The following is a 17,721-nucleotide window of genomic DNA, read 5'->3' on the forward strand; positions in this document are numbered from 1 at the left end:
ACCTACTTTTGTCCCCATTCCCGAAAGGGAAGGTTCGATGATGAAAACGTAAATCTCCACTTGACAACGCATCTCCTATAAAATAACGAATCTCAAATTCCCCCGTTCATTTCGCCGGAAACCTGCTATTTATGTAAACCTGCTAAAAATAGTAATTGCCGTAAAGGGTAGCTTCTAAAAGTGGCAAGTCATAAAAGATAGAAACCTGTCAGAATTAGGTGTTGCACTCCAACATAAATCTTAAATGAGATAGAAAACTGCAAGAATCCTATTCCTAATATGATTCGAAAGTAAGAGTTACGTATTAATTAAAATCCTAACGAGCCTAGAGTTCGTAACGGGCCCAGACGCATTCTGTCATGAAATTGATACGCACTAAAAGACTCGATTAAGTCTCAAACACTACGAATTTCAGGAATCCGAATCTGACTAAGAAAACAGCCCAGACCCTATTTTCAACGCCTGGCTCTGGGCGCCGAAATCTTCGGCGCCCAGGCCTGGGCGCTGAAAATATCTGGGTACGTGTTTTTTCCTAATTCTTTGTGGATTAGAACTCTGCAATTCTATCTTTCCACGAACTCTCCCCTATAAATACAGCCCCAAATTCGACGTGAACACACAACACACAATTCATATTCTGAGTATTGACTCCAACCCTTAGCCTAAGCCTCACGCTGCGAAATCGTTCACGCGTTTTGTCGCAATCGATCCATAAATCGAACAGAACGTATCCTGTCCCATAAATTGAGATTCGTTAAATAAAAAGGAGAAATAGCAAAGTCAAAGTGGTTAGTTTTCTGAGAACCGTGACGCACCTCTCAAGGGTGCGTCGTAATGTGTCCCTTTTCGATGATTTAATTGCTTTCCTCGCCCTTTTTATGAACTGTTAAACTAACTAAATCTGATTGTTCTATCACGCCTAACAAATATAATATTTTTGGGAAATCGGATTATCATGCTAGGTCCCTTAATGGAATCTAAATCAGATAATCACGATCGATCTAGTATTATATGTTGCATATTGCTAAAATCAACTCAGATTAGTTTAATAGTTAACGCATGTCCCTTCAATTATTTATGCTGAGCTAGTAAGGATATCCTGCCTCTGGAGTTAACGATGAGCGAAATACTCCTCTCGGTAGTTACAGTCCCCCGAACCCTCAATCTCTACCTTGCGGGTGTATGTTGAGAGATCCCCACACCAGGGATCACAAGGGAACCTACGGCCGTCGTGGTCAAACATAATTGCACTCCCTTTATGTCACGATAACCGGGTTTTGTCAGTTTTTTCTCATTGTTGTTAAAAACTGAATGGCGACTCCTATATTACTAGTCAATTGGGTGTAAACTCACAGGAAATCCAATTACACTTGATAGAATAAAAAGAATCGTCACACCCACGAGGGACGAGGTCACGCATTAGCCTCGTGCTTTTCCGACCCCCTCACAGTGGCGACTCCACTGGGGATAGTGAAGGAAATACTCGTGCTTGTAGGTAATCAAAATAGCCGAAGGGTGAAACGATCCTACCCCGCGTTTATTTCTCAATCAAGTTGGGACGACCTGAAAATCAGCATGTTAATGTGAACGGGCAGAACCGCATAACGAATCTCGGCTCCCTCGGGAGTTGGGACTAAGGATACCTTTTTTCGCCAAAAGGGGGGTGCATACGCCGCGCATGTTGCCCACTCGGTACTTGTGTAGGTAGTACACCTATCCCGAACCCAATCGCTCGCTCATTAGATCCCTCTCGCCTGCATGCCCCCTTTGCTTGCACTTGCGGGTTGGCCTCTTGAGCGAAATCGTCTGTTGAAGACACTACCTCGACCGGGGCATGTGTTGGATCTACGATAGAAGCGGTACCAAGCCAGGCGCAAATACTACCCATAGAAGCCTATCATAAACTACGTGACATATTTAATTTTCAAATCCATGTTTGTAATGTAGTTATGTGTAGCGAACTATGTGACTATGTTATGATTGTGCGTACGAATAATGCTAGACAAATAATACTAGAAAACCAACGACCTTAAAAATTGCCCAAACATTCATGAACCAATTGGCCAAAGAGTTATACCAAAATACGTGTTCCGCAAGCCCGAGCGATCGCCACAAAAATAAGCGACGCTCGGGATGGCCGTAACGAATCCCACAAACGCTGCACAACGCGTAAAGGACGTTATTAGGCAAGCACGCAAAATCGAAGTCGCATAAACAAAAAGTAGACGCAAACAGAAAACGAGAACCAGCTAGGGACGCATTTTCAACGCCCCTGGCTGGGCGCAGAAATTTCTCACGCCCATAGCTGGGCGCTGAAGTTGCTTCCTGGCCTTTTGGTCAGGCACAGCAGCCTCGGTTAGAGCTGGCAAAAATTGACCCAACCCACCAACCCAACCCGAACCCAACCCAATAATAAAGGGTTGGGTCAAGATTTTCAACCCGTTTAATTAAATGGGTCAACCCAACCCAACCCGTTTAATTAAATGGGTTGGGTCAGGTTGAAATTTTCAACCCGAAAACAACCCGTCTAACCCGTTTAAGTGCAAGCAAGTATGTAATCACTACTACAAAACGGCCTCTTTGAAGACGCTTGAGCCTCGACGCCAAGGGGTGGAGTTGGGGGCCAAAAATATTTCCGTGTTTCCACGACGACTTTTGGCGTCGCGAATTTTGCCGACAGCTTATTGTCGACGCCATTAGGCGTCGAAATATCTCGCTACGCATTTTGGCGTCGACAAAACATGTGCCTTGCACGTGTTTCCAATATCAAACATTATACACGCTTCAAATTTTAGTGAAAATTGAACTTAAGCGCTTTTAATTTTTTTTTTTTTTCTATGAGCCTATGAGCGCTAAAACTAAAAACTGTTCACGACTTCACGTACTCTATCTCTCGCTAACCCTAATTAGCTGAAACACCAAAAGAACCGCATCGTACCTCTCCTCTCTACAAATTCGAAACCGTTCTGCTCTCTGCCAATCTGCCATTGATATTCATCAAGGTTTGTCTTTAATTTTAAACTTGAGCCTTTTTCATCTTCAACCTTCTCAATTTAAACTTCTTTTTCCCCCGAAAATCTCTCAAATATGGTGGTAATCGAACAATGAAACGACGAACCTGCTGCAGCACCAGAGATCAACCACAAGAAACTCAATTTAGAACCTGAAACGAGTTCCGTCAACAACAAAGAAGAAACGGATGGTTTCGAAACGGCTAGCGAAGGCGATCATTCTGATAGAGGTACCGACTTTGGCGACGACGAACAACAACAACAAGAAAAATTTGCGCCATTGACGGCTGTTAAGGATGATTCTTATGAAGATGCTCTTGATGATGATCAATTGAAACAGGTGCTCTTTCTCTCTCTCTCTCTCCTCTCTCTTATGATTATTGAATTGTATTATTTAAGCGAAATTGTAACCTAATATTGATTTCATTATTTGTAGTTATTTGGCAATTGAAGTTGAATTTGAAAAAAAAAATCTAGTGAGTTTGATTTTTCTTCCATTGATTGAGCTTCTCGCTTAATTTAGGGTTTTTTTCCTGCTACTATGCGTTTGATTTTTCTGTTGTATAGAGAAATGCGTACTTCTTAATTCGTATTTGTTACTTAGACATACAATTTGAGGACGATATTTGGTTGTTTATGAAACGTAGTCGTTTCAACTTCTTTCGTTTTGTTTGGTGTTTTGATACTGTTGGTTTATGTCATTGGAAGGATTGCTGAAAATGAAACCATTTCAGATTTCAGATTTCCAATTTCCAATTTCTGATCCGGTCTTTTAGAAAAGGGTTAATATAGATAGCTGATAGGTTCTGCTGGAGAGCCAGATGTCTCTAATATCTTCCATACAGAGAGGGAGGGGGGGATGGGTAGCTTTCTTTCTTATTCTGGGTTAACACTGTCCGGGCATTAGATACAAGGACTTAGAATTTGGTCATCCATCTCTCTTGAACACATAACTCCCCTCCCCACTCCAATATGTTGTATCTATGTGTTTCTACATGTTTGCTTCCTTTAAGAACTCTAGTGTTCTTTCGGAGAAGGCAGTCTCCTCCTCTGATTGTCGCTTTTAGCTGTTTAATTAGATTCTTTTGCATATTGCTCTTTCAGGGAAAGTATGATGAGACAGTCAAGGAATGTTCAAAAGCTATAGAACTAAATCCAGCATATGTCAAAGCTCTTCTCAGGAGAGGAGAGGCTTATGAAAAGCTTGAACGATATGAAGAGGCCATCTCTGGTGAGTTGCGAATTTGTTATGAGACTTTTTTTACTAAAGTGATTATATTTTTGTAATGTCTAAAAACAGATTTTGCATACTGTGATATACTTGTGCATCTATACCGTTATGGTGGTTAAATTTGGATACCTTGCAGATATGAAAAAATATTGGAAGTGGAAGCTTCAAATGAGCAGGCTAGGAGGAACATTGTTCGAATGGAGCCATTAGCCCGAGAAAAGGCGGAAAAGATGAAGGAAGAAATGATTGGTAACCTTTTTCTTCTTCACACTTCCGCTGATCCTCTCCTGTATCTTCACTCTCCTTTGTGATTAGTTTCTCACTGTGTAGTCTTGCGCGTTGGTATTATGCTTCTTCCCTTTTTAAATGGCTTGCTTTATGGATGTTGATTTATACTGTACATGATTTTGTCTATACTGAGGTTTGTGTGCAAAACAAGTCAGATGCTAAATTTGTTCTGAAATTTCCCCCTTATTTAAAGTTAAAGCCAAATTTTGACTTTCATTATGGCCAGCAGCTGAATGTGAAGTTTGGAATGCTGTAGGAAATTAAATTGATAATAATGTTCATGGAAAATAAACATGTGTTGGTCAACCAAGACTAAGCTTGGCATGACAGTTGTAGTTGTGAGTTAAGGAATAAGGATGCTTATCATGAAAAGCTTCAAATTTGATGATGATGAAGCACTACTACAAAATACACCATTTGTCGACACCAAGTCCTCGACGCTGAGGGAGAACCGTTAGCATTAAATTGTTGTTTGCATGTTTTCTCGACGCCTTCCTGCGTCTTCCTATTTTCCCGTCTACTATAGGTGTCGAGATACTACTAGGAAAGCACATGCCCCGCACGTGGTCATATTTAGGTGCCCGTTTTCTTTTTCTGTGAGAGCAGTCCCATTCCCCGTCCCCGTTCTCCTCAACCCTAACCTCATAACCTTCTCTTTCTCTATCACTTTGAAAATTCCAGATCTACATTTCTAAGCCCCTTACAATCAATTTCCTTCTTTCTTTTGATTTAGTTGACGGATCTCATAGTTGAACAAGCTTTCAGAGATTGATTCTCCCATGGCGGAGCTTTCCATTTCCGTCTTTCATCATGGTCTCATGGTGGTCAGGTTTATCCATTTCCAGCATGTTCTTTTAGTGCTAAAATTTTGCCTGGAGCATGTTTTTATAGACAGATTTCTCTAAACCAAATAGATTTAGGATCTGATATATGTTGCGATAAGAAACTAAATCCAAGCTAATTGTTGAATAATGGCTTAGCAACTTGAAAAAGGAAGAGCATGCAACTCCTTTAGCCTATGAATTTCCTGTTTTTGAAGCGAATACTTCTGTCTGGCATATTTTCTGTTCATTGGTGTGGCAGTAATCTTTTTGTTCATGTGATTCATTGGTGATGTGACGTTTTCTGTATTTTTCTGTTGTTACTCTTGAAATTCGGAGGTGGTTTCTTTTTTGAATTGGAATAACTTGTAGTTCGTGGTGTGGTGATGTGATATACTTCGTAATAATCTAGCTGGATTTGGTACTTTTGCTGATATTCAAAGTTTAAGTGAGTTAGACATGACACTCTTTTATCACCGTCAACATTTTCTAAATTAAACCAACTTGATTTGGTATTGTTTTGTCTGAGTTTAATATCAACTCGTGTTCATTTTTTACTAAATGTTAATGTTGAATTTTAGTAATATGGAAGCTTTGTTTTGTATTTGTTGTTGCTAAGTGCTAACTAAACTGTTAATTGCAGGACATTGGTGATGGAGTTTATATTCTAATAGAAAAAGTCGCTAGAAAGAGTACTGGACTGGCCCTTCCCTGACCCTATCCTTTCTGTTTACCGATATTTTTCTCAATTTGAAAGTGAAAGGAGTATTTCTCGTTGCTGATACTGAAAGTAGATAAAATACTATGAGTTATTTCTTTTGTGGTGCAGTGTGATAATAATTCTTACTTATCTGATCAAGAAGCGCTGCATGACTATATCTCAAGCTCTTGAATACGTGAGAAGCAAAAGATCGCAGGCATCCCCTGATTCTGGCTTAATAAAGCAGCTCCGACAGTATGAACAATCACTAGGAGGTGTGAAGTTCTTACTGAATTTTATGTTTCCTCAAATAACTATTATCTCTGCTGTATTTGTCTTTCCTTTGCCATTTAATCATTTTCTTGTATTCTTCTTTGGACTTCCTTTCTTTCCGTCTAGATCATCTCTTTTGCTTCGCTTATCAGATACAAAGACACAAGGATCAACCAGTCAGGTTGGTTATCTGACTATACAGTAACAAAACTAAGTGCAATTTTGAGACAATAGCATAACATTCCTGCTCATGGCATCGTTGCCACCAAATACAGGGTATGTATTTCAGGCTGTGAGAAATGTAGGTGTAAAAGTCGTTGTCTCAAACTTCGATACTCGATTAAGACCTCTGTTGAGGGTTCTGAATTGTGAACATTGGTTTGATGTTATGATCGTTTCAGCAAAACTAACTGGCTATCAGTCGGATTTTACTTGGAAATGTCTGTACATTATTGAGTTTGAACTGGATTTCTCTAACGGGTTGCTGCTGAGAAGCCAAATCCAACAATATTTCTGAAGGCGTGTGATCTTCTGGGTGTAAAGCCAGTGGATGATGTTCATGTTGGTGAGATCGTAGAAACGATGTATGGGGCGCAAGGGTTACAGGCTTCATGTAAATAAGTTTATTTTAACCGTTTCTAAATTGAACAAGTGATGTTTGTTAGTTATGACTTGGACTGATTTAACCCGTCTTTTCTTTCCAAGGTTATTTAGCGTGTGACAAGGATGATATGCGGCAACTCCAGATTTGCAAATAGAGAGAGTGCTAGAATCTGCAAATTTAGATGTTTTAATGCAATATGTGGCTTATTTGCCTTTCTATTTAATTTATTATTTATTTTAGCAGCCAATAATGGTCAATATGTCAATATTGAAACAAACGTTGTAAGTTATGTAGCACGTTCTCATACATTGTAACATACACCATATATAAATATATGATTTCACTTTTTAAAACCTCGTTTGTCTAATTTTAGCACTGATTATTATCTTAATTTTAATTGTTTTTCTCGTATGATATCTATAGATCCTAAATAAGGGGGGGAAAAGTGCACGGTTAAAAGTCTAGTATTTACAACAGGTCGACGCAAAAAGGGGTCGGCAAAATTCGGAACATGGCGGGTTATTAATAGGGACCCAGGAAGGTGTCGGCAAACAATTTTGATCCACGCCTAACACACATCTTAAGACGCAGTAAGGCGTCGAGGACCTCGACGCCTTGTTATTTTATGGACAGCATATGACGTCATAATTTTCGACGCATAAAGAAAAAGACGACGCTGTAAGGCGTCGCTATTCTCGACGCCCCAAAGACTTCGTGGACAGCGTAAGGAGTCCCAAATCTCGACGCCCCAAAGACTTCCTGGACAGCGTCAGGCGTCCCAAATCTCGACGCTTAAAGGCGTCGAGAATTCTCGACTAAGTTTTCCTCGACGATAATTGCAGGCGTCGAGGGAAATTTTCTCGACGCCTATTAGCGTCGCTAATTAGCCAAAAACGCTTCGCCAAAACACGGAAATTGTTGTAGTGAATATATATATATATGTATAATGTGATTTGAAAGATTTTATTTCTCATTTTCCCTTCAACATTGAATTAATTATTTGACGTTTTGATTCATGTCAAATACATATTGAAAAATTACTTTTTGCAATGAGATATGCCATAACAAAATCACCTCGCAATTCTACAGTCAAATCAATTTACAATTAAAAGTGGAAAAAAAAATTAAACGGGTCAACTTCAGGTCAACCCGTTTATAGTTGGGTTGGGTTGGGTTGAAAATCTCAACCCGTTTAATTAAACAGGTCGGGTTGGGTTGGGAAAATCTCAACCCGTTTATAAATGGGTCGACCTGATTTCGACCCAACCCAACCCATTGCCAGCTCTAGCCTCGGTGCCCGCGCATGAAGTATACGTAGCAGTAAAAAAAAAAACTTTTCGTGAAAAAAAAAAAATTGCTACGAGGGCGTATGAAAAAGCACTCGATTCCAAAAGCGACTCATATAAAAAAAATAATAACTCTTTGTGTCGTTGTTAGGCCTCCTACGACGACAATGCTCGGCACCAAAACCGAGCACGCTAATTAAACGACCTTGAATGTCACATGGGCAAAGTATTCAAAAAATAATGTTCGAATAAAGTCTTCAAGAAAAAAAAATGTTCAAATAAAAAATAAATAAATCCGAGTCTAGACTAGGTTATGAGAAAACACAATCTAAATCCAAAGTCTTAGTTGTCTTTTATCCATAGAATCGGTCCTAATGCTTGGTGTCGTTCTGCAAGTAAAAAGGTTAAATCATATTGAGTCTCCCTTCCTAACATTTAAATCAATAAGCACCCATATGTAATTGTCATCCCTTGCTAAGAATCTACGGTCTCAATACTCTCTCTCACCAATAAAAAGAACATATTATTTAATTCAAGTATTTGCAAAATGGAAACAGTCATATTCTGAAAATCATTCCTCCATAGTCGCACAACCCCAAAGTGAACCTAAGGTGTCAATACCATTACCAAAAAATTAATGGCCTCAAGGCTCAAGATCACATTGGGTCACGACTATCATATTCCTCTCGAGCCACTCGCTCCTTTAAATACTGCTAAGTACGGACTAAAAGATTTTCCATAAATGCAACATGACCAACCACAAAAATACCCAAATCGGCATAGCATAAGGCTACCATTGGGGTAAAGCAATACACACTAAGAGAGAAGCCGCACTAATGATTCTAGTCTTGCAAAAATAAAAATTCGATCTCCCCAATTAACTACCTTGCCAACATTAAGCAAAATGGCGCATGACAAATGAACACCCAAGGGTTAAAATCTAAAGTGTCAACCAACGAAAGTTATGGTCCAACTAGCCTAAGTCTGAGAGTCGCTTGGTCAAGTATTATAGGCTCATGCCACGTCATTATTTTGAGTCTAGGCCACCTCCTTGTATTCATTCACGGGTTATAATCAGAAAGATTAATGAAAGTCTGAGTCTAAATCACAACTTCCAATTAAATCCCAGAAACTGGAATCTGAAAAGAAGCAAAAAAATTATTTTCGATGCAATTCTTTCGTTAAATTTCAATAAGGTAAAAACAAGATTTCGAATCTACGCTATTTGGACATTTTAAGAAACGACTAAATACGCTTGCAAAGTAAGGCAATTTAAAGGTCCACCCTAGGCCTACTAAAACTAAAGGTCCACTATAGGCCTACCAAACGAGGCTCACTCAGTCTCGTCTCGTGACTCAAAGACCACAACCATCTACCTTTTAGCCCAAATAAAAAATTTGATTGGAGGATTTATGTTGGGGGGGAAATCCAGAGAAAAAAAAAATAGAAAGAGAAAAGGGAGAGCGAAAAGAGCGAGCCATGAAATACTTAGCTCGTACCTCCCAAAGTGCAAAATTTACCCAAGTAAACGAAGGAAAAGAATTGAGTCGACCAATCCAAATCATGTCACAAAAACTACATAAAATTCTACGATGTCTACCCTTTCCAAATCTTATGTTCTTAGACGTCTTCGCTCTGGGCCCCTTCAGCTCATTGAACCCATCCATGTTCTCATTGCCATAACCCAAGAAACCATTACCTCGACCCTTGTTCTTGAACTTGTTATCAACTGCAAATCACGTACGACCATTGACACGTGCGTCATACCCATCATTTCCAAAACCTGCTCTTACACCACCATTAGCATAATGACCATATAACTTGTTTGGATACATCCTATACCCTTGAGCTGTCCCCATGATACTCATTTGGCATTGGTTGATGTAATCCTCGTGCTCGACTAATACCTACACAAATTACCCAATCTCATTTAACCCATCTTTCAAGCTGTCTTGAGTCACAAATAAAAAAGAGACAAATGAGAAGTAGATTCTACGCTCAATGGAAAAAATAAAAAATATGTGAATAATAAAAAAGGAAACTTTGCAAAGCGCCTCTAAAGTTAGTCTAAAAAAAATGAAGCATTCAGCGCACCAAAAAAAATCCGCCCAAAAATAATTTTCAGCTCCCACAGCTGGGCGCTGAAATCTTTAGCGCCCCACCCTGGGCGCTGAATCTCCCTGCTTGCCAAATTTTGTCCAGAAGTGCTCGTCATTTTATCCGCACATGCACGGAAAAATAACGAACACTTGGAGGGGTACAGCACGTATTCAGATATACGTACCAAAAAACACATGAAAAGATGTACTTAAACAAATAAACAAAATTTTGGCCTACGGGAAAGCGGCAGATTAAAATAATAATAAACTTCACTTATTCTACCGTTTCAAATAATATGTTTCCACCTCAGAACACACTTGTTTAAAATCGGCATTCTATGAAACCATTTTCTAGGCTAAGAACTACGCAAGACCTGATTCCAAATTAAATCTATTTAAGGCGGATACGTAGGCAATCCATGATTCGGTCCAACCAATTTGCAAAAATATTAAAGCCTATAGAATAACAAGAATAAGAAATAGAGTCCCTTATTGAAATTTAATTACTTGCAATCCAAGTCGAAAGAAGAATCTAAATCAAAGGAAGAATCCAAGTCATCAAAATGCCAAAATGAGCACACATCGAAAAATAATAAGGGCACGTACCCTTGCCAGAAGGAGCACTCACACTCCTAGGCACTTAGCCAAGACTGAAAAGATCGCTCTGCCTCAATTGAATGGGGGCTAGCGCAAGCGTCCATGACCTCTAAAGTACTCGACTTGACCCTCCCTAAAGCGAACTAACTCACTTAAAGACTTTCTTTCACCACTAGACATAGTCGTTCGCTTAAAGACCTTCTTTCACCACTAGACACAGTCATAATCGCCAACAAGTAGTAAAGGCAGTAAGCTTGCAATGAAAAAGATTGTTCTACGGCGTCGCCCCATCGTTCCCTTGACCTTAGGGCACCCGTTCATGGTAATTCAAATGCTTGCGAATCCCCTTTGAAAAAAAAAACAGACATTGTCAATAGGACTTGGCTTTTAACCAAGGCTCACCCTACTCAGACATATGACACGGGCATCTAAAATCGAAATCTAAAAACATCGTTAATGGGAAGACATAATAGCAACTGGGGGCTAAAAATTGAAATGAAAGAGCTAGGTAAAGAACTAAGTATACCTTGACCTTTTGTGCAGACATACACCAAGTAAATCTAAGTCAATTTGAAAACGGTTTATATTCCCGCAATTCTGGAAAATATGGCCGTAAAAGCCTAAAGCATATGCCAAACGGGCACAAGTGTATCTTGACGCCTGCACCCTGGCTTCCAGCAAATCCTTAGACAACATTCCAAAAGTCGTAACAGTATTTTTACGAACCCTTCTATAAGTCAACCTACTTAGGACACCTCGGATTGTACACAATAGGACTCGGATTTTAAATAATTTTCAAATGATTTTCAAAGACTTCTTCGAACATAATAAAGTGTCGTTGGTTTAAGCTTAGTATGCGTCTATCTCAACGTTGCAAATGAGTCAAAAATATTTATAAATATGATTATGGGTAAAGAAAGGCACCTAGCTTTTATTCAAGGCACACTTCAACATGTGACTACCTTGACCATAGGCAATGTCGCACAATACGAAATTTACAAGAGAAGTAGCAAATCGCTACTCGAACATACCTCGCACTAAACTAGTCTGGTTCAGACTATTCATGATCTGTGTCACCATGAATGCATAAAAACGTATGCAAAGCATTATAGCACCAAGCCAATCCCGTAGCTACAATTTGGGGCTTGAGAAAAACACTCTAAAAATGCTCGGAATGACGATTTTATCGCAAATTCTCGACGCTAATGCTATACATACATCATAGGGGCACAATCCTAAGCTTAATCGTGTAAAACGAACCTTAGAATGGCTACAACCCCTCCCAAATTCTAAGCACTACTTAGAATATATAAAGTCACCCCACTAACAAGGGTAACTGAAAATCGCGAGTCACCAAAACTCCGATCAAACTACTGCACATAACGCTCGCCCTACAAGCGCCCGTTACACAGTCTACCTCGTTCCAAAGCAAAAGCGAAAGAAAAAATCAAGGATAAGAACCGTCAAAATGTACCCAGAAATCATTTTCAACGCCCAGAGCTGGGCGTCGATATCTTTAACGCCCCAGCCTGGGCGCTAAATCTTTCTGTTAGCCAAGTTTTGCCCAGATATAAAAATAAGAAAGAAACACCTATGAATCCTCGCATCGAACAAAGTAATAAGCCGTGCAAACCCACGCAGAAGGTGCTACACTTGTTCGAACACCTGAACGAGGCTTGATGAAGTATTCCAATGCAAAAATAATAATGATATCCCAACACCTGGAGGAATGTTCTAAGACACGCTGTTAGGCCACACAAGCCTACGTCGCACCATAAGTTCAACCATCCTACGGTACAAGTCTAAAAAAGAGTAAGGCATATTGCACTAATGTAGGCACGACCAAGAGCACATGTAAAAGAGGCAAAGACTACTTATCGCCCAAATTCAAAATGCAAGCCACATGACTTCTACATTAAGGATTAAAGGTAGCAAAATATTACCTACCACGAAAGGGATAGCTCGCACCTACACAAGCGGAACCCCAGGGCATCTTTCTCGAAAGAACCTACAAAAATCGTACGCAAAAAGGAAGCATCCCAACATGCATACTTGGGGGCTCCAAGCTACGAAACAACCATAGCAAAATAAAAAAAATCTCGAAGCAAATGTTTGAACAATCGAAAGGGCACGATGTTTGAGCCCACTTCATGAATGGGCCTGAACCCTATCAAGCTTCTAAGCAAACTATTCAAAATCAGTCGTTGCCCAAAAAAAAAAAAGGAAACAATTCAAGCAAACTGATTAATGGACCGCACACCACGGCCATTCTATGAACGCTCGTTCGCACACACATATCATCTTTTCTAAGTATCGAACATTTACGAACGCGTTCAAAAGAAAAACAAAAAGGAAAACGGACGAACAAGAGGCCGGCTGTGTCATCAAGAAACCTCGCCTGAAATTATTTTTAGCGCCCAGCGCTGGGCGCCGAAATCATTAACGCCCAGGCATGGGCGCCGAAAATGATTCCAGACCCAAAAAACAGCCCTGACTTCTATAGGGCCCTGCCATATCTATTCGACTTGAAATTTGCCGATTCCTTTACTGAAAGTAGCACCTCACGGCTTTGTTAAGAGTAGCACACCGTTACAAAGATCGCTCGCACTTACGAGCACAATCCCAAACACGATCAAGGACATTACAGAATGCGTATCCCCAAGGAACCTCTTTGACAAGAAACGACCGTCAAGCACGAATGCTTGGGGGCTCGAAGGAAAATATATATTATGCAAAGTTAAAACAATATTCCCAGACTACGCTGTACGAAGTCCCGTGTTTGGGTGTTTAAAAAAATAAAACCGGTTTACGACCTCAAGACGAAGGTTGCCATTGACACTTATACATAGTCCCCTTATCAAGGACCTAGGTAGTGGCAAGATTGAGCCATAAAAACTAGCTCAAAACCATGAAAGATGATGACCACAAGACAATGGTCCGTCTAAGCACGTTGTCAACCCACGTTCAGGTTACAACTAAATCCGAGCATCCCTCGAAAGAATTTGCTCCTACAAGAATGAATAAAAAGAAAATTCTCAAAAGAAATCACAAAGAACAAAAGAAATAGGAACTTGCCCATCTTCAATTGGCAAAATCGCGTCTCGAACCACGCGAGTTCCCAAATCGAAAAAAACGAATTCAGGGACGTCCACCCTCAACGGACAGGGCTCGCCAACCCTCAGCGGGCGGGGTCTGCGTCACTAGCCGCGCAGGTCCTCAGTTTTCAAAAATAAAGTTTTCAAATTCAAAATAGGCTCGCCATCTTCAGCCGGCGGGGTCTACGTCACAAACCACGTAGGTCCTTATTTTCAAAAAAGCACAAACAAATTTGAAAATAGATTCGTCCACTTTTATCGGACGGGGTGTCCACCCTTAGCGGACAGGTTCGCCACCTTCAGCGGGCGAGGTCTACGTCACAAGCCGCGTAGGTCCTTATTTTCAAAATTTCAAAAACAAGATTCGTCCACTTTTTCTGACGGGGCGTCCACCCTTAGCGGACAGGCTCGCCGTCTTTAGCCGGCGGGGTCTATGTTACAAGCCGCGTAGGTCCTTATTTTCAAATTTCAAAACAGATTCGTCCACTTCTATCGGACGGGGTGTCCACCAGCTGACAGGCTCGCCATCTTTAGCCGGCGGGGTCCGTGTCACAAGCCGCGCAGGTCCTTAGTCGCTGCAGCGATAACTTTTTTTGGTTTTCCCTTTTCCAAAAATTAAAAGGATTGGTTTTCCGTTTTTTCCAAAAAAAGAGCGATGTGCTGGATTTTTCTTCGTTTTACGTCCCATAAAAACAAGGGGGTTTTCTCGTTTAACTAGCCCTGAAAATGAGAATCTTTAAAAACATTTTTACCTCGTGATTGGGCTTGGCCAGGCCCAATTACACTTTATAGATTTTATTTCGAAAACATCTGTAGCTACTCCCAATGACAAAGTGAGGGAGTTTCTACAATCCTTTAGATCCTTCCAAAGACAAAGTAAGGAAGTTTCTATACTATCAGTTGACAAATCCCAATGACACGTGAGGGATATGTCGACACTTCAAAGTGATGACCCTTAAGTCAAATGTTATCACTCGGGGGCTCGTGAGACCCTCGCAAAAACAGGTCACCATGACTCGTGTGGCGCACTCCGCCTAATACTTTGACCATCGTCTTACTCCAAGACTCAGTCAAAGTGGGGGCTAACTGTAGACACCTACTTTTGTCCCCATTCACGAAAGGGAAGGTTCGATGATGAAAACGTAAATCTCCACTTGACAACGCATCTCCTATAAAATAACGAATCTCAAATTCCCCCATTCATTTCCCCCGAAACCTGCTATTTATGGAAACCTGCTAAAAATAGTAACTTCCGTAAAAGGTAGCTTCTAAAAGTGGCAAGTCATAAAAGATAGAAACCTGTCAGAATTAGGTGTTGTACTCCAACATAAATCCTAAATGAGATAGAAAACTGCAAGAATCCTATTCCTAATATGATTCGAAAGTAAGAGTTATGTATTAATTAAAATCCTAACGAGCCTAGAGTTCGTAACAGGCCCAGACGTATTCCGTCATGAAATTGATACGCAGTAAAGACTCGATTAAGTCTCAAACACTACGGATTTCAGGAATCCGAATCTGACTAAGAAAACAGCCCAGACCCTATTTTCAACGCCTGGCTCTGGGCGCCGAAATCTTCGGCGCCCAGGCCTGGACGCTGAAAATACCTGGGTACGTGTTTTTTCTTAATTCTTTGTGGATTAGAACTCTACAATTCTATCTTTCCACGAACTCTCCCCTATAAATACAGCCCCAAATTCGACGTGAACACACAACACACAATTCATATTCTGAGTATTGACTCCAACCCTTAGCCTAAGCCTCACGCTGCGAAATCGTTTACGCGTTCTGTCGCAATCGATCCATAAATCGATCAGAACGTATCCTGTCCCATAATTTGAGATTCGTTAAATAAAAAGGAGAAATAGCAAAGTCAAAGTGGTTAGTTTTCTGAGAACCGTGACGCACCTCTCAAGGGTGCGTCGTAATGGGTCCCTTTTTGATGATTTAATTGCTTTCCTCGCCCTTTTTATGAACTGTTAAACAAACTAAATCTGATTGTTCTATCATGCCTAACAAATATAATATTTTTGGGAAATCGGATTATCATGCTAGGTCCCTTAATGCAATCTAAATTAGATAATCACGATCGATCTAGTATTATATGTTTCATATTGCTAAAATCAACTCAGATTAGTTTAATAGTTAACGCATGTCCCTTCAATTATTTATGCTGAGCTAGTAAGGATATCCTGCCTCTGGAGTAATCGACGAGCGAAATAATCCTCTCGGTAGTTACAGTCCCCCGAACCCTCAATCTCTACCTTGCGGGTGTATGTTGAGAGATCCCCACACCAGGGATCACAAGGGAACCTACGGCCGTCGTGGTCAAGCATAATTGCACTCCCTTTATGTCACGATAACCGGGTTTTGTCAGTTTTTTCTCGTTGTTGTTAAAAACTGAATGGCGACTCCTATATTACTAGTCAATTGGGTGTAAACTCACAGGAAATCCAATTACACTTGATTGAATAAAAAGAATCGTCACACCCACGAGGGACGAGGTCACGCATTAGCCTCGTGCTTTTTCGACCCCCTCGCAAAGTGTTTGTTGGCAGACGACCTCCATGCAAGATGTCATGAACATTAAGCAAATGTCAAGGTTCGGTGGGCTCGGAAGTGGTCAAACACTTTGGTCAGGAACCGTATGGGGAGTGACCACTTCTTTACCCCCGGAGCTAACCCGAATGTAGAACACATTCATCTTGGGCAAGGTAGAAATTCGTTTTGCACAAATAGTATTTTCGAAAACATGCATGAGATGTCTAGAATAACAATTGTATTTGAATATTGTATTTGAAAAGCCTACCCTTCGGTGTTCGTTCTCGAAGTTTGGAAGCGCTCTTTCGAAGTTCAAAATCTGAGCTAAACTCCCACTCGAATATTTGGGCAGAATGGGCAACCACCCACTGGAAGCCACTGTGCTAAAAGCAGGCAGCAGCGCCAGACGCAGGGCCTGCGCCTAGCGCTACTGCTGGCATCCAAAACTTGAGCATAGCAGTGGCAGATTGCTCATAAGTTGCGGTGTACTCGAGTTTGAAATTTAGAAAGCCCCCGTGGAGTTGCCTGATTGTAGGGGGATTTTTTTGTATAGGCCAATTCCTACGGCTTTTGAGATTGTGAAACATGAAGGAGTCGCCACCAAACATTTTAAGGGTCCTGTTTGGAAGGACCAAAAATTTACTCTTTTGGATAAGACATTGAATCTTGAAACCTAATGTGTGAGATTCGGGTACGGGAACGAACCGCTTAATTTGGCAAGCTTTAAAAATATATTCGAATACAGGACAAGGATCGTTTTCGTGAAATTCTAATCATGGCAAACTTTGAATCATGCATTTTAGAACGTTGAAATTTCTACTTGTACGTGGTCACTTTGCTTTAAAGTTTATTAAGGGAACCTAAGGTCAGTTTGTCCAAAAATTATCTTTGTTAATCGTGATGTAACCTATGTATATTGTTGTATTTAGCATGTTAGGTTATGAAAGCGATAAACATGTAAAGCATCATCGCAAAATAAAGGAATTATCAAAATGCGTACAAAACCACATCTCCTTGAAAGACGAGTAAAGAGTGCGATATTGAAATTGCGGAATTGAAATTGCTATATTGAAATTGAGATATTGAAAACAAAGGCTAATAGGCTTATAATGAGGTTATAAGAAATGAAAGGGCAAGGCTCAAATGGCTAGCAAGGGGGCAAGTGCAAACAAAAA

At 40.4% G+C, this 17,721-nt stretch overlaps 1 long non-coding RNA gene across 14 annotated transcripts; it reads left to right on the forward strand.

Moving 5' to 3' along the window:
• The first annotated feature begins 2,823 nt into the window (after nucleotides 1-2,823).
• On the forward strand, nucleotides 2,824-7,281 carry LOC110796356 (uncharacterized). 14 transcript variants are annotated; one of them, XR_008919966.1, is made up of 7 exons: nucleotides 2,833-3,351; nucleotides 4,116-4,242; nucleotides 4,379-4,584; nucleotides 5,264-5,359; nucleotides 5,995-6,326; nucleotides 6,451-6,937; nucleotides 7,030-7,281. It is a non-coding gene; the product is annotated as an uncharacterized lncRNA (long non-coding RNA). The 14 variants fall into 14 exon arrangements; XR_008919970.1 differs by having other exon boundaries at nucleotides 2,834-3,351; nucleotides 4,379-4,491; XR_008919956.1 differs by having other exon boundaries at nucleotides 2,824-3,002; nucleotides 3,128-3,351; nucleotides 4,379-6,326; nucleotides 6,451-6,505; nucleotides 6,600-7,281.
• The last annotated feature ends 10,440 nt before the right edge of the window (nucleotides 7,282-17,721 follow it).

The sequence above is a fragment of the Spinacia oleracea genome, chromosome 4, assembly GCF_020520425.1.
Source record: "Spinacia oleracea cultivar Varoflay chromosome 4, BTI_SOV_V1, whole genome shotgun sequence".
Classification (NCBI taxonomy): domain Eukaryota; kingdom Viridiplantae; phylum Streptophyta; class Magnoliopsida; order Caryophyllales; family Amaranthaceae; genus Spinacia; species Spinacia oleracea.